The sequence below is a fragment of the Pituophis catenifer genome, unplaced genomic scaffold, assembly GCF_029215685.1.
Source record: "Pituophis catenifer annectens isolate HBS135680 unplaced genomic scaffold, rPitCat1.0.hap2 SCAF_2, whole genome shotgun sequence".
NCBI lineage: Eukaryota > Metazoa > Chordata > Lepidosauria > Squamata > Colubridae > Pituophis > Pituophis catenifer.
Genome location: NW_027256882.1, coordinates 27,954,698 through 27,982,367, shown reverse-complemented (window position 1 = coordinate 27,982,367; position 27,670 = coordinate 27,954,698). Strand labels below are relative to the sequence as shown.

The window sequence follows — 27,670 nt, the reverse complement described above, 5'->3', positions numbered from 1 at the left end:
ATTTCCTTAGTTCAGTTCCTGCAAAAGAATCTCCTGGCTGAGTTGGAGTGACAATGAGGGCATCCCTACCAGACCCCAAAGGACAGAAGGGCTTGACTCAAGAGCCTTCCATTCAACAGCTTCACTGTTACAGCTTTAATCATTTGCCAAGGCAGCTTTCCAAGACTTATCCTGCACGCCCCCAGATGTAAAATTGGCTGGAACAATCTTCACCAGCCCCCAAGGGAGGTGCACTTTCAGGTTGGATATTATAGTCATTTCCCTCCTTGGACGTTTTCCTTTGGTTTAGTTGGAGCAAGAGGGAAAATGAGTCTGCCCTCTTGGGAGACCTGAAAGAAAAGGTAAAGCATAGATTGTCATGGACGAAAGCTATTCCTGTGCTCGGTGGGAGTCCAATAAGACTTGATGGCTGACTCTTGCAAAGGCTTCAGGGTAGAGATAGGACGAGGGTGATTATCAAACATGTGACACTAGATGGCGCTCTAGAAACATAGCAGAGAATAAGAGAACAGTAGTGGCATCGCTAGTATTGACATTACACCGGAGGGAGAGAGGCCGAGCTGGAACAAATTGGAACGATAGAGTATTAGATTGCTAGAGAGGAGGAGGAGGAGGAGGACAGAGGAGGTTCCTCTTCCGGGTCACCCACGGGAGGAGGACGGAGGCGTCGGCGGAGCCTCTTGTGCTGCTCGGAGGGTGGAAGCGGCTCCTGGGAGGTGAGTGGAGGGAAGGTCGGAGGAGAAGCCTTTTGGGTTCCTGCAGGGCCTGGAAGCAGCGAAGGGACAAGAATGAAACATGAGGGCTGCTCCTGCTGCAGGTTCTTTCTCTCCCCCAAATCTTTTTATTATCCTTTTGCTGCAGGATTTAAAGTTGCTGCCTGTGATTTTCTGCTGGGAGATTTTAAGAAATCTTTATATATATATATATATTATGTATATACATACATACATACATACATACATACATACATACATATATGAAATATAAAACCTTGTGGTTTTATTGACATGTTGTTTTCCTGGCAAGCGAGGAGTTTCATGGGCAAAAGGGATTTTGTCACCATTTCCTCTCTCAGTGTCCCCACCTTTTAAAAAACAGATTAAAACATTTGAGCGAATTCCCTCCTGAGTCCTTTTGCAGACTGAAATACACATAATTGTTCACATGAATAAATTCTTAGGAGAGTATTTCTGTGTCAATAGGAACCCACGTTCAGTGCATTCAGACAGCATTCAGACCCCTTTCACTTCTGTCAACTTTGTTATTTTGCCCTTGTTGAAATTCATTTTTTCTCATCTACCTCAATAATGACAAGGTGAAAACAGAATTTTACAAGTGGCAGCAATTACAGCCTCAAATCTTTTTGGGTATGAGGCGATAATGCACACCTGGATTGGGGTTTTTCTGCCATTCTTCCTTGCAAGTCCTCTCAAGCTCAGCCAGGTTGGGTGGCAACCATTGATGGAGAGCCATTTTTAGGTGCCTAAAAATATTCAATAGGGTTCAAGTCAGAACTGTGGCAAGGGCCCCTCTACGACATTCCGAGTTGTCCCTAAGCCACTCCTATGTTGTCTTGGCTGTGTCCCTTGTCATGTTGAGAAGTGAACCTTCTGCTCAGTGTGAGGTCCTGAGCGCTGTGGAACAGGTTTTCATTGAGGATATCCCTGTACTTTGCTCCATTCAGCTTTGCTCCACTCAACTCTGCCCCATCTCCACACAGGATCTCTGAAGCTCAGTCAGAGTAACCATCGAGTTCTTGGTCCCCTCTCTTACTAAGGCCCTTCTACTCCAATTGCTCAGTTTGACCGGACGACCAGCTCTTGGAAGAGTCCTGGTTGTGCCAAATGTTCTTCTCCATTTGAGAATTATGGAGGCCACTGTGCCCTTAGGAACCTTTGGTGCAGCAGAAATTTTATGGTAGCCTTCCCCAGATCTGTGCCTTGCAATAATCCTGTCTCTGACCTCTGCAGGCAGGCACTTTCTTTGACCTCATGGCTATTGTTCTGCTACAGTATGCATTGTCAGCTGAGAGGCCTTCTATGGAGAGTATGTGCCTTTCCAAATCATGTCCAATCAGTTTAATTTACCACAGGTAGACTCCAATCAAGGTATAGAAACATGTCAGCACAATCAAGGGAAATGGGAGGCACCTGAGCTAAATTTCAAGTGCTGTTGCAAAGGGTCTGAATACTTATGCCAATGTGATATTTCAGTTTTTTCCTGAATGCACTGTATTTAGAAAGATAAGAACATTTCAGGTTAAGTGACAGGCCTGGGATGCCTTGGGCAAAATGCCTGCAGAGCATTTTGGGGAAGAGAGACTGGTGTGCACAAGAGGCAGATTGATTGAGCTCCAAAAAGGCTTCTGTTGTTGGAATAAAATGCCCTGTGGAGTGTTTTTCTTTATATTCTGTTAATCCATTTCTGCTTCCTCTAGTTCAGTGGTTCTCAACCTTCATAATGCCGTGACCCTTTAATACAGTTCCTCATGTTGTGGTGACCCCCAACCAGGGGTGGGTTCTAAATTTTTTTACTACTGGTTCTGTGGGCGTGGCTTATTTTGTGGGCATGGCTTGGATGTCATGTGACTGGGTGGGCATGGCTAGCTGGTCATGTGACCGGGTGGCCATGGCTATGTGTATAGGGACTACCCAGAGGGCTGAAAAAAGTGATTTCTGACAGGTCCTCGCACTTTTGACCAGTCTTCGCACTTATGACTGGTCATCATTTATGCCCATTGTAGCATTCTTAACAATGTGTCACTCATTTCACAACTGCTTCTCTTCACCATGGTGACAAGATAGGGCAAAAACGTAAAATGTGAGGACAGTCGTAAGTTCGAGGACTGGTCAAAAGTGCGAGGACCAGTCAGAAATAATTTTTTCAGCCCTCTGAGTAGTCCATATGCATAAAAGGATACAGCAATAGAGAGGGATGAAGGAAGGGAAGGGAAATTAGAGTAGGAGTGAGGGTAAGAGAGGGAGGAAGAGAGGAAGAGAAGGAGAAAGGAAGAGGAAGTAGGGAGGAGAAGAAGAGGGTGAGGAAGAGAAAGTAAGAAGGAAAGAAAAGAGAGAGGTGGTAGGTTTGAGGAGAAAGATTGCTGTACAATAAAAAAGATGAAAGGGAAGAAAGCCAACCCCAAACAAATATAAAGATATTAAGATAAAGAATGAATTGTTAAACTTTAAAGAATAAAAGAGAACAAATATAAATAAATAACAATAATTAGAAACACACATACAAACATACAATGTATTTTCTTTGAACAGAGTATTTGGCCGGTTCATAAATTTAAACAGTGTTTAGTCATTTCAATTAAATTTACAATTTTTATATTTCCTTTTTGCCATATTTATTCCTCATCTATTTTTTTAAAAAAAACAATATTACCCTTCATCCTCATCTCTAATCTTAATCAAATTCAATTTTTCCCTTCTATATTATACCCCTTCCCATTATCATCTATTTTTATATCCATCCTCACATTGGTTAATTATGTAATATTACAGTTGTTTAATATAAATTCAACATTTTAATATAAATCAATTAGTTATATAACTATCTTTTCTGTATATTAATCAATATGAACATGAATATTCCAATTATTTCCATGCAATCCAATTTCTTACAAATCAATTAATTATATTTACTAATAATAATAAACCAAGTAATTTCCCCCATATATTCCTCCAAACCACAACTTAACCATTTCTGCTTTCAACACAATATACAATTAATAGTATCTCAATTATTACAATTCCCTAGTTAAATAGAGCTTTTTTTCTTTTGTGTTTTAAAATCTCCTCTTTTTCCCTAAATTTCCCGTTGTTTGCACCTACCTTTTTTGGTGAGGAAAAAGAAAAGAAATCTGCCTGCCTAATTTTCCAAGTTGCAGCAACAGCAAAGCAGTTTCAGTTTCATTTTTCAGCATAGATAGGGGAAAAAAAATCTGCACTCTTTCCAAGCAAGCAGCAGAGCTCTGAGCAAAACAGCTGAGAGCAAATCAGCTGGGGGTCGGGAGCCGATCTAATCAAGGGCTAATTAGCCTATGCTGAAGCTCCGCGGCCCAATAGAATTACAAAAAAAACACTGAACCATTTGTTAAATTGCTGGCTCGCCCGCCCCTCGCCCACCACTATTTATTGGCAATAAATAGTGGTGCGGAGGGGTGGGGCAAGCCAGCAATTTAACAAACGGTTTGGCTGCACCACTGGCTATAGGGCGGCCCTTTGAAGCCCCGCGGCAAGAATTTAAACAGTTTTTTTTCCTCTAGCCATCGGAGGCAGCAATAGATTGGGAGTGGGTGGGATAAACGAATGGCCGGCGATCCAACAGAGCAGAGAGTGAGGGTGAGTGAAGGCATGGGGGGGTGGCAAGAGAGGGCTTTGGTGACCCCTGTGAAATGGCCGTTTGACCCCCAAAGGGATCCCGACCCCCAGTGTTAAGGTTATTGTTGTTGTGTTACCAACCAGCAGAGTAGATTGCACAGAGAAACGTTGCTGAGAGCAATGAATAAGAGTTATGCAAACTGGTTTATCAAAAGCTTACTTTATAGTAGAAAAACAGTCTCATAGTCGTTAAACAAATTCCAAGTCTTTGCCAGTAAATCAGTCCAGTAGTTACAGAATCTTCTTACTCAACAAACAGAAGTTGGTTAGAATAACAAACTCATACTGGTTCACAAACCACGATGGTTGCAGATCCATCCAATGATAATTAGCAGATAACAACTCCTCTCAATGGTAGCTTATCATCACAGCTTCATCATCAACAGCAGCATCATAGCAGCAACCTCTCAACAGCATATCATAGCAGCAACTGAACACGTTGCAGTACCTTGCTTAAATATTCTTACAACCAGTAATTATGTGATTACAGCATGACTCCGCATTAAAGCCACATAATAGATATACAGATAAAGTAACAGTACACTTATATTGCCTGGACAACATAGTTAGGCTCAAACCATATCCTAACACCCAGGTTGAGAACCGCTGCTCTAGTTATTCCATTACCATCTTCCCTTTCCAATTTTCAGTTTTTCTCCAAATTCTGTCTGTTTAAGGCACAGAATTTCTCTGTGTCTTTCCACCTTTGCTTTCATGGCATTCCCTTTCTGTAAAGCCAACAAGCATGGTATGTAAGTTGGCGTTGTCATATGACACCATGCTTAAAGATTGGGCTCCTTACTGACACATATGCCAGTCCCAATTCCAGTCAGTAAGTGAAGACGACTTGAATTAGGATGTCACCAGAGTGGTTGTGAAAGTGCAGGAAAAGGAGTTGCAGCAATTGCAATTCAGATTTACAATGGTTGCATTATCTCAGAATCAAGGTCCTCATTTGTGACCTTCCCGGCTAATTTTTGACAAGCAAAATCAGTGAAGATGTCAGCAGGATGTTGGAAGTCACAGTCATGTAAAATTGCCTTTAATAACCCACACCGATTTGCATAATAAATGCAGAGGAATAGAAGAAAGTTGGCATTTTGATATGATATCATGTTTAATGATTGGACTACTTACTGACACAGATGCCAGTCCGAATTACAGTCAGGAAGTGGGCAAAATTAGTACATCAAATCTGAGGGTTTAGGTATCATTTCATCAGGTAAAAACCCAAACCTCTAAAGTTAGTTCAGAAGGTTCGACTGTAACCATTTTGGGATAATTTTCAGGCTAAAAACACATGGATTTTCCACGTACATAGTTATAGGTGTGTGTGTTTGCATTTCTCTCTGTGCATATATTTACAACTGTACAATCTATCCCCAGCATTTCCAGATATACTGTATTTAATGATAAGCCTTTCTGCTGCTAAGAATTTGTGAATCACCAAAGTGGAAAAGGTAATTTCATGACTGAATGGATATTTGAACTTGGATACAAATGTGTCAAATAAATCATAACTAATGCAAGAGGTTATTCTTTATTGTGGCATGTTTGCTTATTGTAATGTATACTTTTTTCTTTTTTTCACATCTTTTCAGTCACAATTCCACCCTGGTAATACACCAGAAGACTCATATGGGAGAGACATCCTTTGCATCTCCTGACTGTGGGAAATGTTTCAGTAGGAATTCCCACCCGGTGACACACCAGAGGACTCACACAGAGGACAAACCACACGTGTGTCCAGAATTCCGGCCTAATGAGACACCAAAGGATTCATTCCCAGGACAAATTATATCAACGTCCAGAGTGTAAGAAAAGTTTCAGTCATAATTCCAGCCTTGTGAAACACCAGAGGACTCACACAGAAGAGAAACCGTATGAATGTTCAGAATGTGGGAAATGTTTCAGTAATAATTCCAACCTGGTGAGACACCAGAGGACTCACACAGGAGAGAAACCATATGTGTGTCCAGAATGTGGGAAAAGTTTCAGCCACAATTCCAACCTGGTGACACACCAGAGGACTCACACAGGAGAGAAACCGTATGTGTGTCCAGAATGTGGGAAAAGTTTCAGCCAGAATTCCAATCTGGTGACACACCAGAGGACACACACAGAGGACAAACTGTATGCGTGTGCAGAATGTGGGAAATGTTTCAGTAAAAATTCCATCCTGGTGACACACCAGAGGACTCACACAGGAGAGAAACCGTATATGTGTCCAGAATGTGGGGAAAGTTTCAATCATATTTCCAGTCTGATAAGACACCAGAGGATTCACACAGGAGAAAAACCGTATGAATGTTCAGAATGTGGGAAATGTTTCAGTAATAATTCCGACCTGGTGAGACACCAGAAGACTCACACAGAGAACAAACTGTATGAGTGTGCAGATTGTGGGAAAAGTTTCCGTCAGAATTCCAACCTTGTGAAACACCAGAGGACTCACACAGGAGAGAAACACTATGAATGTCCAGAATGTGGGAAAAGGTTTATTAATAATGCCAGCCTGGTGAAACACCAGAGGACTCACACAGGAGAGAAACCTTATGAATGTTCAGAATGTGGGAAATGTTTTAGTCAGAATTACAACCTGGTGACACACCAGAGGACTCACACAGGAGAAAAACCGTATGTGTGTTCAGAATGTGGGAAAAGTTTCAGTCATATTTCCAGTCTGAGAAAACACCAGACAATTCACACAGGAGAAAAACCGTATGAATGTTCAGAATGTGGGAAATGTTTCAGTAATAATTCCAACCTGGTGACACACCAGAGGATTCACACAGGAGAGAAACTGTATGAATGTCCAGAATGTGGGAAATGTTTCAGTAAGAATTCCAACCTGATGACACACCAGAGGACTCACACAGGAGAGAAACCATATGTGTGTCCAGAATGTGGGAAAACTTTCAGTCGTATTTCCAGTGTGATAAGACACAAGAGGACTCACACAGGAGAAAAACCGTATGAATGTCCTGAGTGTGGGAAAAGTTTCAGCCGTATTTCCAGTGTGATAAGACACCAGAGGATTCACACGTGAGAAAAACTGTATGAATGTTCAGAATGGGGAACATGTTTCCGTAATAATTCCGACCTGGTGACACACCAGAGGACTCACACAGAGGAGCTGTTTCTGGTGATCAGCAGAACTTTCATGATATTTCCTTTTGCAGAAGTGTGGAATTCTTCAAGAAGGCTTTTGAGTGGTGTTTTTTTACATTGATTATTGAATTCCCACGATTGGAGTTTCCATCTCCTACCTTGGTGTCCTCCACATTTTGAATGCCAGCTACATACAATCCCAACTACATAAAGTAGTCCTTGAAATATAAGGGTAATGGGGCCTATCTATTAAGGTTTTATATTGCAATCACAATTAGGGTTTTATGTTGCAATCACCGTTAAAGGAGACTGCTTTGCTTAACTACCCCCACCCCCTTCTCTCCCTGATAAATCTGGTCAATGAATGTGTGAGTTATTAAGCGGTGGAGATCACTGAACCTTATTTTGGGAAAAGAGGGCAGGACATGGATCCCTGGACCGCATGATTGTGTTGTGGAAGCAGCCGTCATTTTCGTTGTGCCTGGAATTCATGGTGACAGCAGTGATCAAACATGCCATCCGTAATGTGTCCCTTCATGCCCACAGGAGGTTTAAATCCAGCCCACCTTGAATTTCTTTGACTCATATCTACTTCCAAATTGCTTTTTTACAAGTTTCAACCAACTTTTATATTTCTAATAATAATACACATATTAAGTTGCAGTCTGTCATTGTTCAGTTATTCCATGTTTTCTCTTATTGCTTTTATTTTATGATATAAAAGTGTATACACTGTTTCCCCTTTCTCTTATTTCTATCTCTTATTCTAACTTTTAATCATGTCAGCCTATATTAAAAGACATTTTATTTCTGCCGTACCTAGCTTCTAGTCGTGTCACTTACCTAAAAAAACAAAAGAAAAGAGTGAGAAAAAGAAAAGCAAATCAGAACAACAACAAAAAGAGCCTGTAGTACTGTGGACTAAGCACTGTTATTAACAACTGTTGCTTGCAATTACTGCAAGTTCGAATCTCACCAGGCTCAAGGTTGACTGAGCCTTCCATCCTTTCTAAGGTAGGTGAAATAAGGACCCAGATTGTGGGGGCAATAAGCTGACTTTGTATAAATATACAAAAGTATGAAGACTATTGCTTAACGCATTGTAAGCCGCCCTGAGTCTCCGGAGAAGGGCGGCATATAAATTAAAGCAAAAAAAGAAAAGAAAAGAAAAATCATTTATCCATCGTCTCTTGCCCGCTTCAGTACTTTAATTGCTCTGCTTTTTTTTGCTTGCCTCCCATATTCCTCCCTTGGATCTTTTTTTTTTTTTTTTAAATAAACTTTATTGAGGTTTTTTACAAAACAAGAAAAAGAAAAATATAAAAAATAGAAAAAAGAAAAAAGGAAAAACAAACATTCAAACAGAAACATAAAACATAAAACACATAAGTATGATAACATTTTCAATTAGTATCGGATGTGCAGTGTTTTAACTATTTACATAAATAGTATTTGGTGACATTTCAACTCACTTTTAACCAATATTTAACACACCTTTAGATCTTTCTTTCATTTTGTCATGCAACCACTTGTACCACCTTTCCCATACCATATAGTAAACTGACTTCTCATCATTTAATTCATAAGTTAATTTAGTCATCTCTGCGCACTCGAGTATTTTCTTAATTGTAAGCTCTTCTGGTGGTTGAGTTTTCTCTTTACAGTACTGTGCGTATGCCAATCTAGCGGCTGTAATTATGTGAATCATTAAATGTATCATTTCCTTTCTATATGGTTTCTTTATTATTCCCAGGAGGAAAATCTCTGGTGTTCAATATCTTCGTCAATTATTTCTTGTAACCACCTCCTAATTTTATTCCAGTATCCTTTCGCTTCCGGGCATGTCCACCACATGTGAAAGAAGGTGCCTTGACCATGGCCACATTTCCAACAGTTGGGATGTATATTGGAATATATCTTTGCTAGTCTGGCCGGGGCTAGGTACCATCTATGCAACATTTTGTAATGGTTTTCCTTATATGCCACCGCTCTAGTAAGTTTAAGATTTCTGTTCCATGCCTCCTCCCATTCCCCAAAATTTATATCACGCCCTATATTTTTCTCCCATGCAATTATTTGGTTCTTTGTGACATCTTCGAACTTGCCCTCGCCTAATAAATAATTGTATAGTTTTGCCAGAATCTTTTTATTTGTTCCCATCAGGACTTTATCCAATCCATTTGGTCCAAGTTCTAAACCGTATTGTTCTTTATCTCTCTGATATCTGGATTTTATTTGTGAGTAGGTCCACCAATCTAGGATTATTCCTTGCTCTCGTAAGGTGTCATTTGGTTTAAGCCTCCCTCCTTCGTCCAAAATATCTTTGTATCTGCCCATTTTCTCCCTCTCCCACCTATTTGGGTGGGTCAGGGCCTCCATCGTTGAGAGCCAATTTGGAATTTTTTTGTAATATTTCTGCCTAATCTGAGTCCATGTTTGAACCAAGGAGTCTCTAATTTTATGTCTGTGGAAATGTGTCTTCCTTTTCTTCTCCGTGTCCCAAATGTGGGCGTGCCAGCCTTTTTGCAAGTCATGGCCTTCTAAAGTGAGAATCCTCTCATTTTCCAGGGTGATCCAGTCTCTTAACCAAACTAGCTTAGCTGCCCTGTAGTATGTTTCCCAATCCGGGAGTCCAAATCCGCCTATATCTCTTTTGCCCCTTAAAATTTTAATGGAAAATCTCGGTTTTTTTCCCTCCCATATAAATTTTCTAATGATTTGGTCTAATTCTAAAAAAATTTTTTTGTTTAGATTTATCGGTATATTTTGGAATAAGAATAATATTCTGGGGAGGATGTTCATCTTAATTGTGACTATCTTGCCCAAAAGTGATAGTTTTATTTTTTTCCAGCTATCTAGGTCTTGTTTCATTTTTCTAATTAGGGGAATATAATGATCGTCTTTCAAGGTCGAACATCTAGATGTAATCCAAATTCCTAGGTATTTAATTTTTTTGGCAACCTGTAATCCTAATACTTCTTCTATCTCGTTCTTCTGGCTCTCAGTTGTATTCTTGATCAATACTTTGGTTTTAGTTTTGTTCACTATAAAGCCTGCCACCTCTCCATATTTACTTAATTCCTCTAATACTTTAGGTCCCGATTCTATGGGGTCTTCAAGGATTAAAGCTACGTCGTCCGCAAATGCTTGCGTCTTGTAGGTCTCCTTCCTGATCTTCAAACCTTTTATTTCCTCGTTGGATCTAATTTTCCGGAGAAGAACTTCTAGGGCCAAAATAAACAATAAGGGGGATAGGGGACAACCTTGCCTTACTCCCTTACTAATTTGGAATGTTTTGGTCCTATCCCCAATCACCAGGATGCTCGCCTTTTGGTTATTATATATAGATTTAATCATCATTTCAAAATTTGTTCCGAATTTCATAATCTCAATTTGTTTAATCATAAATTTCCAATTTAGATTGTCGAATGCTTTTTGAGCATCAACAAAGATCAGAGCCATCTGTTTTCCGGGGTGTTCTTCATAATACTCTAGTGTGTCTAGCACGATTCTCAAATTATCCCTAATTTGTCTCCCCGGTAAAAATCCGTTCTGGTCTTTGTATATCCAATTATTTAAAATCTTTTTCATTCTTTCTGCCATTATACCCATGAATAATTTGTAGTCAGTATTTAGGAGCGAAATCGGTCTGTAATTTTGAATTTGTTTTAGGTCGGCACCTTCTTTCGGCACAAGTGTAACATGCGCCTCTTTCCATGACTCTGGGATTTTTTGATCTAACAATACATCATTAAAAATTTCTACTAATTTCGGTTGGAGTATTTCTTCTAATTTTTTATATATTTCCCCTGGGAATCCATCAGGTCCTGGAGCTTTATTATTTTTCAATTTGGAGAGGGCTGTTTTTAATTCTTCAATTGTAATCTTTCTGTTGAGCATTTCTTTCTCATCTTCAGTTATTTGTGGGAGCTCTGCTTTTATCAAATATTGTTCTATTTTGTCATCCGGTATCTCCTCTTCTTTGTATAGGGATTCGTAGTATTCTCTCACCCTATCCCGTTTTCCTTCCTCGTTAGTCAATAATTTGCCCTTAGAGTCTTCTAAGGTATGAATTATTCCCCTTTCATTTTCCTTTTTTAATTTATAAGCCAGCCACCTGCCCGATTTGTTAGTATTCTCAAAAAGATATTGTTTCGTTCTTTTCATTCATTCCTCCCTTGGATCTTTATCTCAGTCTGCATCTACTTCTTGGCAGGTCAATCTAGGTTTTTCTCCCACCTCTACTCTCTTCCACTGCCTAGTTTCCAAAATTTTTACCTGGGCCCCAATCTCCCTTTCAAAAGTATCTTCCTGTATCTCCAATTCTCTTTTCAACTCTCTTAATATATTTTCCCCCTGATTCAATTCTTCTGTTACTGTTATTTTCATTGTTATCTCCTCCTTAACTTCTTCTTTTGTTCTCTGGTTCTTCGGCGCAATCATTTCCTCCATTTCTTCTGTTGGCTCCTCCCTTTCATGGGCATCTTGATCTTTACTAATCATCCCTTTAATAAGTAGTTCTGAGCAAATAGTTTTAAATTGTTCCTTGGGGTTAAGTTTAAGGCAAAAAGGAATTCTCTCCCCCATTTTCAATCCCTGTTCACCTACTTCGCTCCAGTACCAGACTTAGTTGTTCCTCGGTTGTCCCAACTTTGTGGCATCCATCTTTAGGCTGTCTCTTCTTCTTACTATGGCTGAGAGGGAAAAAGAACCCCCAGTCAGACAGGAGAGCTGTAACTCCGCAACCTCACAGGGCGCCCCTCTTTGCTTCACCGGCTTTGGCTCCTCTTGGAGGCCACAAACAGGGAGAACTCTGCACAGGGAACGTGGACACCCATTCCCTGTGTTTGATAACGCCGCAACATCAACTGGAATTCTCATACTGCCAAATTGCTTTGATCGTTGTTCAGATTATTGCAGAGATTTTAAGCTTGCAAGAAATCTTTATACCCATTTGAACAGCTTGGATCTTCTGATTTCCCTGGTGCTTGACAGGGAGGGTACTTTCTCTCCTCTCCTTGGCTCCCTCTTCCCCCGCCCACAGCAACCCCCAGCAAGCAGGGAGAAGGAAGCATTTCTAGAAAAACTTGATCAGGGCATCTTGTCATTTTGCAGAAGTGCAAAGAGCCAGAAATTTTTCCTTACTGGTCTGATAAATTGCAAAAAGAACAGGTAATTTTGGGGCAGCAGCTCCTGCTTGGGATAGAGAAGGACTCATGCTGAAGATCTACAGGAGGCCCAGATGGTCCAACTGGCTGGTTTATAACCCAGCATCTTGAGAAACATGCATTAGTGCCTCTATTGGTTTCTGTCAAAGGGCAGAATTGTTAGCCATCAAGAGTTGCTGACCAGGGAAAAATGCAGTACAGTAGAAAATTCCTGGGGGTTCTTGAGGAATAATCAAGTTGAAACTCTCGTGTCAGGCCTGCCATCTCGAGCATACTCTGCTTCACTGGCATCCTGCCATAAAATGCAAGGAGAGGGGGAAGCAAATAGGGAAGTAAGGAATGGGTGTGGCAATGGGCAAAGAAGGAGAGGGGGTTGACGGGGAGACAGGAACCAGAGTTGTCAATCTGGAATAAACAGGATCAAAGACAGAGCCTGCAAACGGAATGCGAAACTACACCAGAGAGATGCCAAACCTGAAAGCCCTTCACAAAACATCAAAAATGAAGGCTATTGGACACTGATGGAACCAAGGAGAAGGGGGCACAGACCCTTGTCACAGAAAAAAACCTAATGAAGCATAGTTGCAGTTAATAACAATTGAACAGACAGCACACCATAAAGCATCTCACTTAGGATCGAGAGGTTTATTATAATTTAAAATATAGCAAACAAAGCCTTTCCTGTAGGCTGGGTGTTGGCAGCCCGTGGCTCCAGAGTAAAAAGAAACAAATTTGAAAAAAGGGGAAGAGAGGGAGAGAGATGAGAGAAAAAAGGGGAGAAAGAGAGAAATGAGAAAATGATGCGAGAGAATGAGAGGGAAATAAAAGAGAAGGGGGAAAGGAAAAGGGGGGAGAGGGAAAAAAAACGGATGGGAAGGAGGGAGGGAGGGAGGGAGGAGGTGAGCGACAAAACCTGGGTAGGTGTGGCTGGGGGGGGTTTCTACTGGGTGGGAGTGATACAGGGGTGGGTTCAAAATTTTTTGACTACCAGTTCTGTTGTGGTGTTTTATTTTGTGGGGGAGGGTTGTAGGCCATCGTAGCTGAAAACAGAGCTCAGGAGCCCATTTTCTCTGGCAGAGCGCTTGGGCCACCACAGGCGCCCCTGGCACAAGTGACATCGTGTCACCATGCCCACCCTGGCCACGTCCACTCCACCCCCACGGAGATCAAACACAACCCTGGTGTGGCCATCAATGAAATCGAGTTTGACACTCCTGCCTTATACCGTTCCAGACAATTGGCTGCCCAATCTCCTCTTAAAAACGTCCACTGATGGAGCACCCACAACTTCTAGAGCAGGGATTTCAGACTCAATTTCATTGAGGGCTGCATCAGGGTTGTGTTTGACCTCAGAGGGTGCATGTTGGGTGGGGGGTAGGTGTGGCCATGGTCGGTGTGACAGGAGACCACAGCTCCACACACATTGTTTTATAAACTTACAAAAATAGGTGTACATTTCTCTGATTTTGTTTTTTTTAATATTACTTGATCTACTTGATCACCTTATGAGAGAGACCACCAGATCAAGAAACTGATTCCATAGGAAGACTAGAACTATAAATTATTGGCATAGGTTATAGTAGCAGAATCCTGCAAGCCTGAAAGGTAAAATATTTAACCTTTCCTCCCTTTTATAACCTTCTGAGTCAAGAATGGCTTCCTGGAGCCCTCTGGAGTCCCCGTTTTGGGCTTGGACAGCCTCCTGCAGCCCTTTTCATGAATGCCGAAAAGTACAGATAGGTTTTAATTCATCATGCCATTCCTTCTGGAAAGTGCCTGATTGGGAAGGGAAGGGGTCTCTTTCTTGTGAATAAACAAGCAAAAGGCTTATTTTAATGGGCCTTTTGGATCTCTTTGTAAATGAGCCATTCCACTTTTCCCTCTTCTTATTTTTCCTATAAGCAGGGGTGTCAAACTCAATTTCATTGAGGGCCACATCAGGGTTGTGTTTGACCTCAGGGGGTGTGTGGCCACCTCAACACTCCTCAATTGTGTGGCCCTCCCAAGCTCTGTTTTTGCTGGCAAAGTCACCACAGGCCAGTCCTTTGTATTTCCAGAGCGACCCCGCCAGCCAGATGTAACCACCTTGTGGCAATTGTTTAAGGCTTCACCTACAAAAAAGACCTTTATCAACTTTTATGATACAACATCTGCCTACTCTTGTGAAGCTAAGTAGGGGAAAGCATCACTCTTCAAGCTTCTCTCAGTCGCAAATATAGTTTTGGGGAGTTATCCTGCATCCCCAAGAGAGATAACTGGAAGGAATAGCCTTCACTGAGCCTCAAGAGAGGTGCACTTTGTCCCTGCCCGATGGCACATTGTGTTCTCCCCACGGATGCTTTCCTTGGTTCAGTTCCTGCAAAAGAAGCTCCTGGCTCAGTTGGCGTGACAATGTGGTCATCCCTACCAGAGAGGGACAGACTAGGGCTAGACTAGAGCCCCCAGATGTAAAACTGGCTGGAACAATATTCAACAGCCCCCAAGGGAGGTTCACTTTCAGGTTGGATATTATAGTCATTCCCCTCCTTGGACGCTTTCCTCTGGTTTAGTTGGAGCAAGAGGGAAAATGAGTCTGTCCTCTTGGGAGACCTGAAAGAAAAGGTACAGCATAGATTGTCACGGACGAAAGCTATTCCTGTGCTCGGTGGGAGTCCAATAAGACTTGATGGCACCGAAGGAAGGACGGAATCCAGGAAAGCCTCTTGCAAACGCTTCAGGGTAGAGATAGGATGAGGATGATTTTCAATGTTATGTCGCTAGATGGCGATCTAAAAAGAAGCAACACTCCCGCCTTAGAAAGCAGAGAATAAGAGAACAGCAGCGGCATCGCTAGTATTGACATTACACCGGAGGGAGAAAGGCCAAGCTGGAACAAATTGGAACGATAGAGTATTAGATTGCTAGAGAGGAGGAGGAGAGAGGAAGTTCCTCTTCCGGGTCACCCACGGGAGGAGGACGGAGGCGTCGGCGGAGCCTGTTGTGCTGCTCGGAGGGTGGAAGAGGCTCCTGGGAGGTGAGTGGAGGGAAGGTCGGAGGAGAAGCCTTTTGGGTTCCTGCAGGGCCTGGAAGCAGCGAAGGGACAAGAATGAAACATGAGGGCTGCTCCTGCTGCAGATTCTTTCTCTCCCCAAATGTTTTTATTATCCTTTTTCTCCAGGATTTAAAGTTGCTGCCTGTGATTTTCTACTGGGAGATTTTAAGAAATCTTTATATATATATATAATATATATATATATATATGAAATATAAAACCTTGTGGTTTTATTGACATGTCGTTTTCCTGGCAGGGAGGAGTTTCATGGGCAAAAGGAATTTTTTCACCATTTCCTCTCTCAGTGTCCCCAACTTTTAAAAAACAGATAAAAACATTTGAGCAAATTCCCTCCTGAGTCCTTTTGCAGACTGAAATTCACATAATTGTTCACATGAATAAATTCTTAGGAGTTTATTTCTGTGTCAATAGGAACCCACGTTCAGTGCATTCAGACAGTATTCAGACCCCTTTCACTTCTGTCAACTTTGTTATTTTGCACTTGTTGAAATTCATTTTTTCTCATTCATCTACCTCAATAATGACAAAGTGAAAATAGAATTTTAGAAATGCCTGTAAATCTATTAAAACAAAACAACCTGAAATATCACATTGACATAAGTATTCAGACCCTTCGCTCAGTACTTTGTTGAAACACCTTTGGCAGCGATTACAGCCTCAAATCTTTTTGGGTATGAGGCAATAATGCACACCTGGATTGGGGTTTTTCTGCCATTCTTCCTTGCAAGTCCTCTCAAGCTCAGTCAGGTTGGGTGGCAACCATTGATGGAAAGCCATTTTTAGGTGCCTAAAAATATTCAATAGGGTTCAAGTCAGTTTTCATTGAGGATATCCCTGTACTTTGCTCCATTCAGCTTTGCTCCACTCAACTCTGCCCCATCTCCACACAGGATCTCTGAAACTCAGTCAGAGTAACCATTGGGTTCTTGGTCCCCTCTCTTACTAAGGCCCTTCTACCCCAATTGCTCAGTTTGACCGGACGACCAGCTCTTGGAAGAGTCCTGGTTGTGCCAAATGTTCTTCTCCATTTGAGAATTATGGAGGCCACTGTGCCCTTAGGAACCTTTGGTGCAGCAGAAATTTTATGGTAGCCTTCCCCAGATCTGTGCCTTGCAATAATCCTGTCTCTGAACTCTGCAGGCACTTTCTTTGACCTCATGGCTATTGTTCTGCTACAGTGTGCATTGTCAGCTGAGAGGCCTTCTATGGAGAGTATGTGCCTTTCCAAATCATGTCCAATCAGTTTAATTTACCACAGGTAGACTTCAATCAAGGTATAGAAACATGTCAGCACAATCAAGGGAAATGGGAGGCACCTGAGCTAAATTTCAAGTGCTGTTGCAAAGGATCTGAATACTTATGCCAATGTGATATTTCAGTTTTTTTCCTTTTACTAAATTGACAGACATTTTTACTTGTCATTATGGGGTACTCTATGTAGATTAAGGAGGGGAAAAATGAAGTTCAACAGCTGTAGTATCAAGCTTTTGTCAACAAAATTGACAAAAGTAAAGGGAGTCTGAATACTTTCTAAATGAACTGTATTTAGAAAAATAAGAACATTTCAGGTTAAGTGACAGGCCTAGGATGCCTTGGCCAAAATGCCTGCAGAGCATTTTGAGGAAGAGAAACTGGTGTGCACAAGAGGCAGATTGATTGAGCTCCAAAGTGGCTTCTGTTGTTGGAATAAAATGCCCTGTGGAGAGTTTATCTGTATATTCTGTTCACCCAGTCCGGCTTCCTCTAGTTATTCCATTACCATCTTCCCTTCCCAATTTTCAGTTTTTCTCCAAATTCTGTCGGTTTAAGGCACAGAATTTCTCTGTGACTTTCCACCTTCGCTTTCATGGCATTCCCTTTCTGTAAAGCCGACAATCATGGTATGTAAATTGGCATTGTCATATCTGGCTGGCGGGCCAACGGGGGAGGGACTTCTTTGTGGCCACCCCAGCTTTCTGGAACCAGTTACCTCCTGAGGTCCGGACCACCCTATTGGCCTTCCGAAAAGCGGAGAAGACCTGGCTTTTCTGGCAGGCTTGGGGCGGTTGATCTTGGTTTGCGATCTGGCGAGATCCGGCCATGAATCGTGTGAATGCGTTTTAAGGTTTTTAATTGTTTTTTAATTTGTAAATGTTTTTAGAATGGTTTTTTTTAAAATGTATTGTGAGCCGCCCTGAGTCTTCGGAGATAGTCGGCATATAAATTTAAAAAATAAAATAAATAAAATAAATAAATATGATACCATGCTTAAAGATTGGGCTCCTTACTGACACAGATGCCAGTCCCAATTGCAGTCAATAAGTGAACACTACTTGAATTAGGATGTCACCAGAGTGGTTGTGAAAGTGCAGGAAAAGGAGTTGCAGCAATTGCAATTCAGATTTACAGTGGTTGCAGTATCTCAAGGTCCTCATTTGTGACCTTCCCGGCTAATTTTTGACAAGCAAAATCAGTGGAGATGTCAGCAGGAAGTTGGAAGTCACAGTCATGTAAAATTGCCTTTAATAACCCACACCGATTAGCATAATAAATGCAGAGGAACAGAAAAAAGTTGGCATTTTTATATGATATCATGTTTAATGACTGGACTACTTACTGACACAGATGCCAGTCCGAATTGCAGTCAGTAAGTGGGCAAAATTAGAACATCAAATCCTGTAGATATCATTTCATCAGGTAAAAACCCAAACCTCTAAAGTTAGTTCAGAAGGTTCGACTGTAACCATTTTGGGATAATTTTCAGGCTAAAAACACATGGATTTTCCACATACATAGTTATAGGTGTTGTATTTGCATTTCTCTCTGTGTGCTTATATTTACAACTGTACAATCTATCCCCAGCATTTCCAGATATATTTAATGATGAGCCTTTGCACTGCTAAGAATTTGTGAATCACTAAAGTGAAAAAGATAATTTCATGACTGAATGGATATTTGAACTTGGACACAAATGTGTCAAATAAATCATAACTAATGTAAGAGGTTATTCTTTATTGTGGCGTGTTTGCTTATTGTAATGTATACTTTTTTCTTTTTTCACATCTTTTCAGTCACAACTCCACCCTAGTAATACACCAGAAGACTCATATGGGACGGACACCCTTTGCATGTCCTGACTGTGGCAAATGTTTCAGTAGGAATTCCCACCTGGTGACACACAAGAGGACTCAATACCCTGGAGAAACCATATGAATGCCAGAGTGTGGGAAAAGTTTCAGATGTAATTCCAAACTGATATCACATCAGACGATTCACACGGGAAAGAAACCGTATGAGTGTCGAGAGTGTGAGAAATTTTTCAATCATAATTCCACCTGGGTGACACACCAGAGAACTTACACAGGAGAGAAACCATATGTGTGTCCTTAGTGTGGGAAAAGTTTCAGTCGTATTTCCAGTGTGATAAGACACCAGAGGATTCACACATGAGAAAAACCGTATGATTGCTCAGAATGGGGGAAATATTTCCGTAATAATTCCGACCTGATGACACACCAGAGGACTCATCGTATGAGGACAAACCGTATGAGCGTCCAGATTGTGGGAAAAGTTTCAGTCAGAATTGCGGCCTAATGACACACCAGAGGATTCATTTCCAGGACAAATTGTATGAATGTCGGGAGTGTAAGAAAAGTTTCAGTCATAATTCCAGCCTAGTGAAACACCAGAGGACTCACACAGGAGAGAAACCGTATGAATGTCCAGAATGTGGGAAAAGTTTCAGCCAGAATTCCAACCTGGTGACACACCAGAGAACTCACACAGGAGAGAAACTGTATGAATGTCCAGAATGTGGGAAAAGTTTCAGTCAGACTTCCAACCTTGTGAAACACCAGAGGACTCACACAGGAGAGAAACCGTATGAATGTTCAGAATGTGGGAAATGTTTCAGTAACACTTCCAACCTGGTGGCACACCAGAGGACTCACACAGGAGAGAAACCGTATCAGTGTCCAGATTGTGGGAAAAGTTTCAGGCACACCTCCAGCCTTATGCAACACCAGAGGACTCACACAGGAGAGAAACCATATGAATGTTCAGAATGTGGGAAATGTTTCAGTAACACTTCCAACCTGGTGACACACCAGAGGACTCATACAGGAGAGAAACCATATGAATGTCCAGATTGTGGGAAAAGTTTCAGTAACACTTCCAACCTGGTGGCACACCAGAGGACTCACACAGAGGACAAACTGTATGGCTGTGCAGAATGCGGGAAATGTTTCAGTCAGAATTCCAAACTTGTGCAACACCAGAGGACTTACAAAGAAGAGAAAGTGTATGAATGTCCAGAATGCGGGAAATGCTTCAGTAAGAATTCCAACCTGGTGGCACATCAGAGGACTCACACAGGAGAGAAACTGTATGAATGTCCAGAATGTGGGAAAAGTTTCAGTCACCCTTCCAACCTTGTGCAACACCAGAGGACTCACACAGGAGAGAAACTGTATGAATGTCCAGAATGTGGGAAAAGTTTCAGTCATAATTCCAGCCTTGTTAAACACCAGAGGACTCACACAGGAGAGAAACCATATGAATGTTCAGAATGTGGGAAATGTTTCAGTCAGACTTCCAACTTTGTGAAACACCAGAGGACTCACACAGGAGAGAAACCGTATGAATGTTCAGAATGTGGGAAATGTTTCGGTAACACTTCCAACCTGGTGACACACCAGAGGACTCACACAGGAGAGAAACCGTATGTGTGTCCAAAATGTGGGAAAAGTTTCAATCATATTTCCAGTCTGATAACACACCAGAGGATTCACACAGGAGAAAAACCGTATGAATGTTCAGAATGTGGGAAATGTTTCAGTAACACTTCCAACCTGGTGACACACCAGAGGACTCACACAGGAGAGAAACCGTATGTGTGTCCAGAATGTGGGAAAAGTTTCAGTCATATTTCCAGTCTGATAACACACCAGAGGATTCACACAGGAGAAAAACCGTATGAATGTTCAGAATGTGGGAAATGTTTCAGTAAGAATTCCAACCTGGTGACACACCAGACGACTCACACAGGAGAGAAACTGTATGAATGTCCAGATTGTGGGAAAAGTTTCAGTAACACTTCCAACCTGGTGGCACACCAGAGGACTCACACAGAGGACAAACTGTATGGCTGTGCAGAATGCGGGAAATGTTTCAGTCAGAATTCCAAACTTGTGCAACACCAGAGGACTTACAAAGAAGAGAAAGTGTATGAATGTCCAGAATGCGGGAAATGCTTCAGTAAGAATTCCAACCTGGTGGCACATCAGAGGACTCACACAGGAGAGAAACTGTATGAATGTCCAGAATGTGGGAAAAGTTTCAGTCACCCTTCCAACCTTGTGCAACACCAGAGGACTCACACAGGAGAGAAACTGTATGAATGTCCAGAATGTGGGAAAAGTTTCAGTCATAATTCCAGCCTTGTTAAACACCAGAGGACTCACACAGGAGAGAAACCATATGAATGTTCAGAATGTGGGAAATGTTTCAGTCAGACTTCCAACTTTGTGAAACACCAGAGGACTCACACAGGAGAGAAACCGTATGAATGTTCAGAATGTGGGAAATGTTTCGGTAACACTTCCAACCTGGTGACACACCAGAGGACTCACACAGGAGAGAAACCGTATGTGTGTCCAAAATGTGGGAAAAGTTTCAATCATATTTCCAGTCTGATAACACACCAGAGGATTCACACAGGAGAAAAACCGTATGAATGTTCAGAATGTGGGAAATGTTTCAGTAACACTTCCAACCTGGTGACACACCAGAGGACTCACACAGGAGAGAAACCGTATGTGTGTCCAGAATGTGGGAAAAGTTTCAGTCATATTTCCAGTCTGATAACACACCAGAGGATTCACACAGGAGAAAAACCGTATGAATGTTCAGAATGTGGGAAATGTTTCAGTAAGAATTCCAACCTGGTGACACACCAGACGACTCACACAGGAGAGAAACTGTATGAATGTCCAGAATGTGGGAAATGTTTTAGTAAGAATTCCAACCTGGTGACACACCAGAGGACTCACACAGGAGAGAAACCATATGTGTGTCCAGAATGTTGGAAAAGTTTTAGTCATATTTCCAGTCTGGTAAGACACCAGAGGACTCACACAGGAGAAAAACCGTATGAATGTCCTGAGTGTGGGAAAAGTTTCAGTCGTATTTCCAGTGTGGTAAGACACCAGAGGATTCACCCGTGAGAAAAATTGTATGAATGTTCAGAATGGGAGAAATGTTTCCATAATAATTCCGACCTGGTGACACACCAGAGGACTCACACAGAGGAGCTGTTTCTGGTGATCAGCAGAATTTTCATGATATTTCCTTTTGCAGAAGTGTGGAATTCTTCTAGAAGGCTTTTGGGTGGTGTTTTTTTATATTGATTATTGAATTCCCACGATTGGAGTTTCCATCTTCTACTTTGGTGTCCTCCACATTTTGAATGCCAGACTACATACAAGTAGTCCTTGAGATATAAGGGTAATGGGGCCTATCTATAATGGTTTTATGTTGCAATCACAATTAGGGTTTTATGTTGCAATCATAAACGAGACTGCTTTGCTTAACTACCCCCATCCCCTTCTCTCCCTGATAAATCTGGTCAATGAATGTGTGAGTTATTAAGCGGTGGAGATCAGTGAACCTTACTTTGGGAAAAGAGGGCAGGACATGCATCCCTGGGCCGCATGATTGTGTTGTGGAAGCAGCCGTCATTTTCATTGTGCCTGGAATTCATGGTGACAGCAGGGATCAAATATGCCATCCGTAATGTGTCCCTTCATGCCCACGAGAGGTTTAAATCCAGCCCACCTTGAATTTCTTTGACTCTTATATACTTCCAAATTGCTTTTTTCCAAGTTTCAACCAACTTTTATATTTTTAATAATAATACACATATTAAGTTGCGGTCTGTTATTGTTCAGTTATTTATTTATTTGTTTCTTTGTTTGTTTGTTTGTTTGTTTATTAAATTTTTATGCTGCCCTTCTCCCAAAGGACTCAGGGCAGTGAACAGCCAGAGTTAAAATACATACAATATGAAAATTAAAAATAGTTTAAAAAATAATTAAATCCAATTTGGCTTTCCAATTTTAAAACCCCTTACCCATAAAATTAATCAATTAAAATCTTAAGCCAGCCCGGCTCGCTGAAATAAGAAAGTCTTCAGAGCCCGGTGGAAAGTACGGAGGTCCGGGATCAGTGATATTCCTGGGGGCAGCTCGTTCCATAGGGCGGGTGCCCCCACAGAGAACGCTCTCCCCCTGGGGGTCGCCAGTCGACATTGCTTGACCGATGGCACCCTGAGGAGACCCTCTCTGTGGGAGCGTATTGGCCAGTGGGAGGTTATCGGTGTTGTGGCCCCGCCCTCTGAGCCTATCTCATCGGAGGAAGAAGGCTCCGAACATGAGGGAGAGGAGTCAGCCAGGCCTCCCTCTCCAGGCCCCTCCCCTCTGGCACTGTCTCAGGTGCCAGCCGAGGGAGAGGAGATTAGCCAGGAGCCAGGTGTCTCGGATGAGAGCGAGGAAGGAGAGCCATCGTTCCTGGATGCACGCCAACGAAGGCATGATAAACGGTTGCAGCAGTTAAGGAGGCGTGCTAGGGATTAGAACTGAGTCACTGGACCACACCCCAGAGACTATATAAGAGAGGGTGCTGGCTGGTAAAACTGTGACGAACAAAAAACTAACTTTGGCTAGTCACTTGAACAATGCCTGAAGCTGCCGAAGGGATATTGTTTTTGCTGGACTATTTACAATGCGTATGTAATGTTATGTTATCTGTTGCAGTAAAGCTCTTGGCAGACGGTGCTTATATTGTTGCCAAGTTTGAGATAACGACCTGTGTGTGTGCCAAGTGCTTTCTTAACCCTCGGCTGGCTGTGTTTGTGTGTGTGTGGAGACGGGGACAGATCAATCGGTGCCAGAAGGTGGTCTCGTAGATATTCAGGCCCTAAGCCATGGAGTTATTCCATGTTTTATCTTATTACTTTTATTTTATTATATAAAAGTGTATACACTGTTTCCCCTTTCTCTTATTTCTATCTCTTATTCTAAGTTTTAATCATGTCACCCTATATTAAAAGTCATTTTCTTTCTGTCCTACCTAGCTTCTAGTCATGTTACCTACCTAAAAAAACAAAAGAAAAGAGAGAGAAAAAGAAAAGCAAATCAGAACAACAACAAAAAAGAAAAATCATTTATCCATCGTCTCTTGCCCGCTTCAGTACTTTAATTGCTCTGCTTTTTTTTGCTTGCCTCCCATATTCCTCCCTTGGATCTTTATCTCAGTCTGCATCTACTTCTTGACAGTTCAATCTAGGTTTTTCTCCCACCTCTACTCTCTTCCATTGTCTAGTTTCCAAAATTTTTACCCGCCCCCCTAACTACCTTTCAAAAGTATCTTCCTGTATCTCCAATTCTCTTTTCAACTCTCTTAATATATTTTCCCCCTGATTTAATACATCTGTTACTGTTATTTTCATTGTTATCTCCTCCTTAACTTCTTTTGTTCTCTGGTTCTTCGGCGCAATCATTTCCTCCATTTCTTCTGTTGGCTCCTCCCTTTCCTGGGCATCTTGGTCTTCACTCATCATCCCTCATTTAGTATTTTCCATTTTTTCCGTAATCTCCTTAAATCCTTTCTCCATGATGTCCTTTTTGTTTTGAAAAAGTAACGCCATCTCCTTCAAAGTTCCACTCATTTCTTCCTTATAAAGCATCTTAGTTTGTTTTTAAAATTCAACTTTTTTTTAATAAAAGTTTTTTTTTAGTTTTTACAGAAACAGTCAAACAAACATATAATGTATTTTTTCTGAGTGTTGGCCATTTCACAAATTTAAACAATTTTTAGTCATTTCAACACAATTTATATATTCCCTTTTTGCCTTAGTATTTATTCTCTAACTTTTTTTAGACCAATATTACCCTTCATCCTAACCACTATTGTTAACCAAATTCAATTTTTCCATTCATCTCTATTTTAAACCCCTTCAATTTCAAATCTCACCACATAATGTAATTCCTAATATTTCCTTATATTCCCTTGATATAATCACTATTTTCAATTATCAATTATTTCAATATAATAAGAATCTAGCATCTTAATAAAAGTCAATTAATTATGTAGTATTACAATCATGTATTTCTTATAAAAATAATAAACCAAATTGTTTTATACATTTCTTTAAATCTTATTTCAAATGATACAATCCATCTTAATAAAAATCAGTTAATTACATAACTGATATATCTTTCTCTTTATATAATAATAATAAATCAAATTGCTTTTCCTGAATCTTGTCTCTAATTTTCAATTACTTTGTCAAACATACATATTTGTATCTCTTCAAACATCTTAATCATTTCTATTTTCACCACAACCTAGTTAGTTCATACTTTGAACTAACTTTTTTCTTTTTTAATTAGATTCCAAGTATGTATTAAAGATATTCAGTTGTTAGTTTTCCTTAAATCTAAAAATATTCCAGCTGTTAGTTCCAACAATGCAATTTAAAATCTCATTTATTTAAACATTCATATTCTAAAACTTATTTCAATTCATTCATATATCCATATAATTTTCCATTATTTTATATTATTTAATTAATATCACAATCTCATCTTTTTCTAACAAATCTTACTTCAATTCATATTTCAATTCTAAGTATATACAACATATATCTCTTCATTTCTTTCTCCCTTTTTTTTCTTTTTGTGCTTTAAAATCCTGAACTCTCCTGTTTTGCCCTATATTCCCTGTTATTTTCCATCTCTTTTCCCTTTTTCTTATTTCTGCACTGTTAGTCCCAGTGTAATCATTTTGTATTTTAAAATCCTGGACAATTCTATTTTGCCCTGTATTTCCCATAGTTTTCCATCCCTTTTCCCTCTTTCATGTTTTCCCACTCTTAATCCCATTGTAATCTTTTAAATTTTTTATATTCTTTCTGTTCCACCCTTTCTTCTCTCTTTGTCTCTTTCCACCCTTTCTGTTCTTTTCCATTGTTAATCCCAATGTACTCTTTAACTTTCTCCTTTTTATTTTTACTACCCACATGATCATTTAATTTTTCGTAGTCAGTCTTGTTGTCTTTATCTTCCTCTTTATTTTCTATTTCTATTTCTTGCTTCTTCGTTATTTTCTTGTCAACTTGAGTGTGTCCTAACACAATTTTTGAATCATCGGGTTCGGTTTTCCATGCAATATTGTAATTATTTCCTTCACTTCCGTTTTCAGTGATAGATGCATCATTTTCATCATTTCCATAAGTTCCTGTGCCATTTTATTCTTTCTCGGTTAGTATTATTCCAATTTAAAGTTGTGTTGTAGTTCTTTTTTTTTTTATCATCAAAGTCAAGCCTTACAGACAAACAAACCCTCCTCAGAAGTTCTCACAGCTGTTATCACTATCCGGATTCAAGGTTTTTCCAAAACAAAAGTTCAGCATTGTAATGATCTTATTTTCCAGAGCGCTGCGGCTCCACTCCATAGATGGGATTTCCCCTCCATTCTGACAGCAACTGAGAGAAATTGCAACTTAATTTACCCGCCCTCTGTGCTCTAGCCACGCCCCTGCTCCTAACCCCCAGTCTTTCTCTCAGTTGCTGACAGACTGAGGTGTGTACGTCGCTCTGTGCTTTTTTAGGGTTGTTCTTTCGTCCGTTTAGGTCTTTTTCTTTCATTTTGAGTAGTTTTTTATTCTTTTCGGGTGAGAGCAGCAGTTTGCTGCAGTGTTTACCGACTGCCAGCTGGTTTGCTGGCTACGCGCCTGCGAGAGCAGGTCGGGCCGAAGCCCTGCACCTCAGCGCTTCCAGCTCCCGGATTCCGACCCTTTGAGGCGGATCCGGCCGTTTGTGCCATGGGTAGACATCGTGTGGGGACCGCGTTCTCGGCAGTCAGCCACCACCCCCCGGCATTCGATCTGGCAGCATCGGATCGCTGCACGAGCTCGTGCAGGCCCGAAATTTCGGCAGCAAACGTACGACGATTGTCCCGTCAGAGCTCTGCGGGCGGTGCCATTAGTCACGCCGTTTTTTCTCCGATTTGGTGGCGAACTTTAAAATATTTGTAAGTAGATTGTTTGCGGTCAAGCTGTGTGGCCGTTTTGGGTTCGCAGGCTTGTTTCCGCTACATTAGCCCATCGATCGTTAGGCCTGGGAGCTGCAGGCACCATTTTGTTTCCATCCGTGGTGCCCACCATTTTTGTGTTGACGAGGCCTTAGCACGACGCCAGCGGATAATGTGGGGGGGGTCCTCCTGCTCGCCCACGCATAGTAATCCACCAGGAGAGCCTGTGGCAGTCAGGGGGTTTCAGAGGTTGTGCGGGCCTGTCGCCCTGCCCCTCCCCCCCCGTGTTTGAACCTGTCTGAGGTTGAAGGTGTGGACCGCCTGGCATTACAAGCTTCTGCATTAAGCCCGCCTGAGACAGAACTGTTTTGGCACTACCCTTGCTGTTAAGGGCAGCCCTTTGTTTTAAAAAAAAAAAAACCTATAACAAATAAATCGTATATAATAAGGCGCCTGTTCTGGGCAGTGTACCCGGCCAGACTATGGCGGATTCGCCCTTCTCTTCGGAACTTGAGCTGGAAGCCAGCCCTGCCAGGTCCGTTAGGTCCCATAAGAAGCATTCGGGCAAGAAGTTGAAGTCTGACAGCCGTAAGGCGCACCACTCCAAGGCGTCTTCGTCCGCCATTAAGGATGCGCCACGCCGTCAAAAGCATCCGGAGGGTCAGGGTGAAAAGACACGACTTGCTGCGGCCGCCCCGGTTGACCAGGCAGAGTCAGCTTTTCACTTCACAGCATCTGGTTCCTGGCGAGGCGTGACTGGACCTTACCCATCGCCTTACTGGCACTGTCTAGGGGAGTCTCACAGTCTTTACCAGATGTCTCGTTGGCCGGGTTGGTCTCCACCCAGCAGCCTCCCCGTCATCAGCCTACCGCCACATTCA

General features: G+C 41.5%; 1 protein-coding gene and 2 pseudogenes across 1 annotated transcript in view; 2 read left to right on the top strand and 1 right to left on the bottom strand.

The window, feature by feature from the left end:
- LOC139310039 (zinc finger protein 252-like) overlaps window positions 1-27,670 on the bottom strand; it is a 371,392-nt gene that overhangs the window by 136,926 nt on the left and 206,796 nt on the right. The gene's annotated exons all lie outside the window — the stretch shown is intronic.
- LOC139311982 (zinc finger protein 850-like) lies at window positions 654-23,452 on the top strand (annotated as a pseudogene).
- LOC139311977 (zinc finger protein 3-like) lies at window positions 18,838-19,291 on the top strand (annotated as a pseudogene).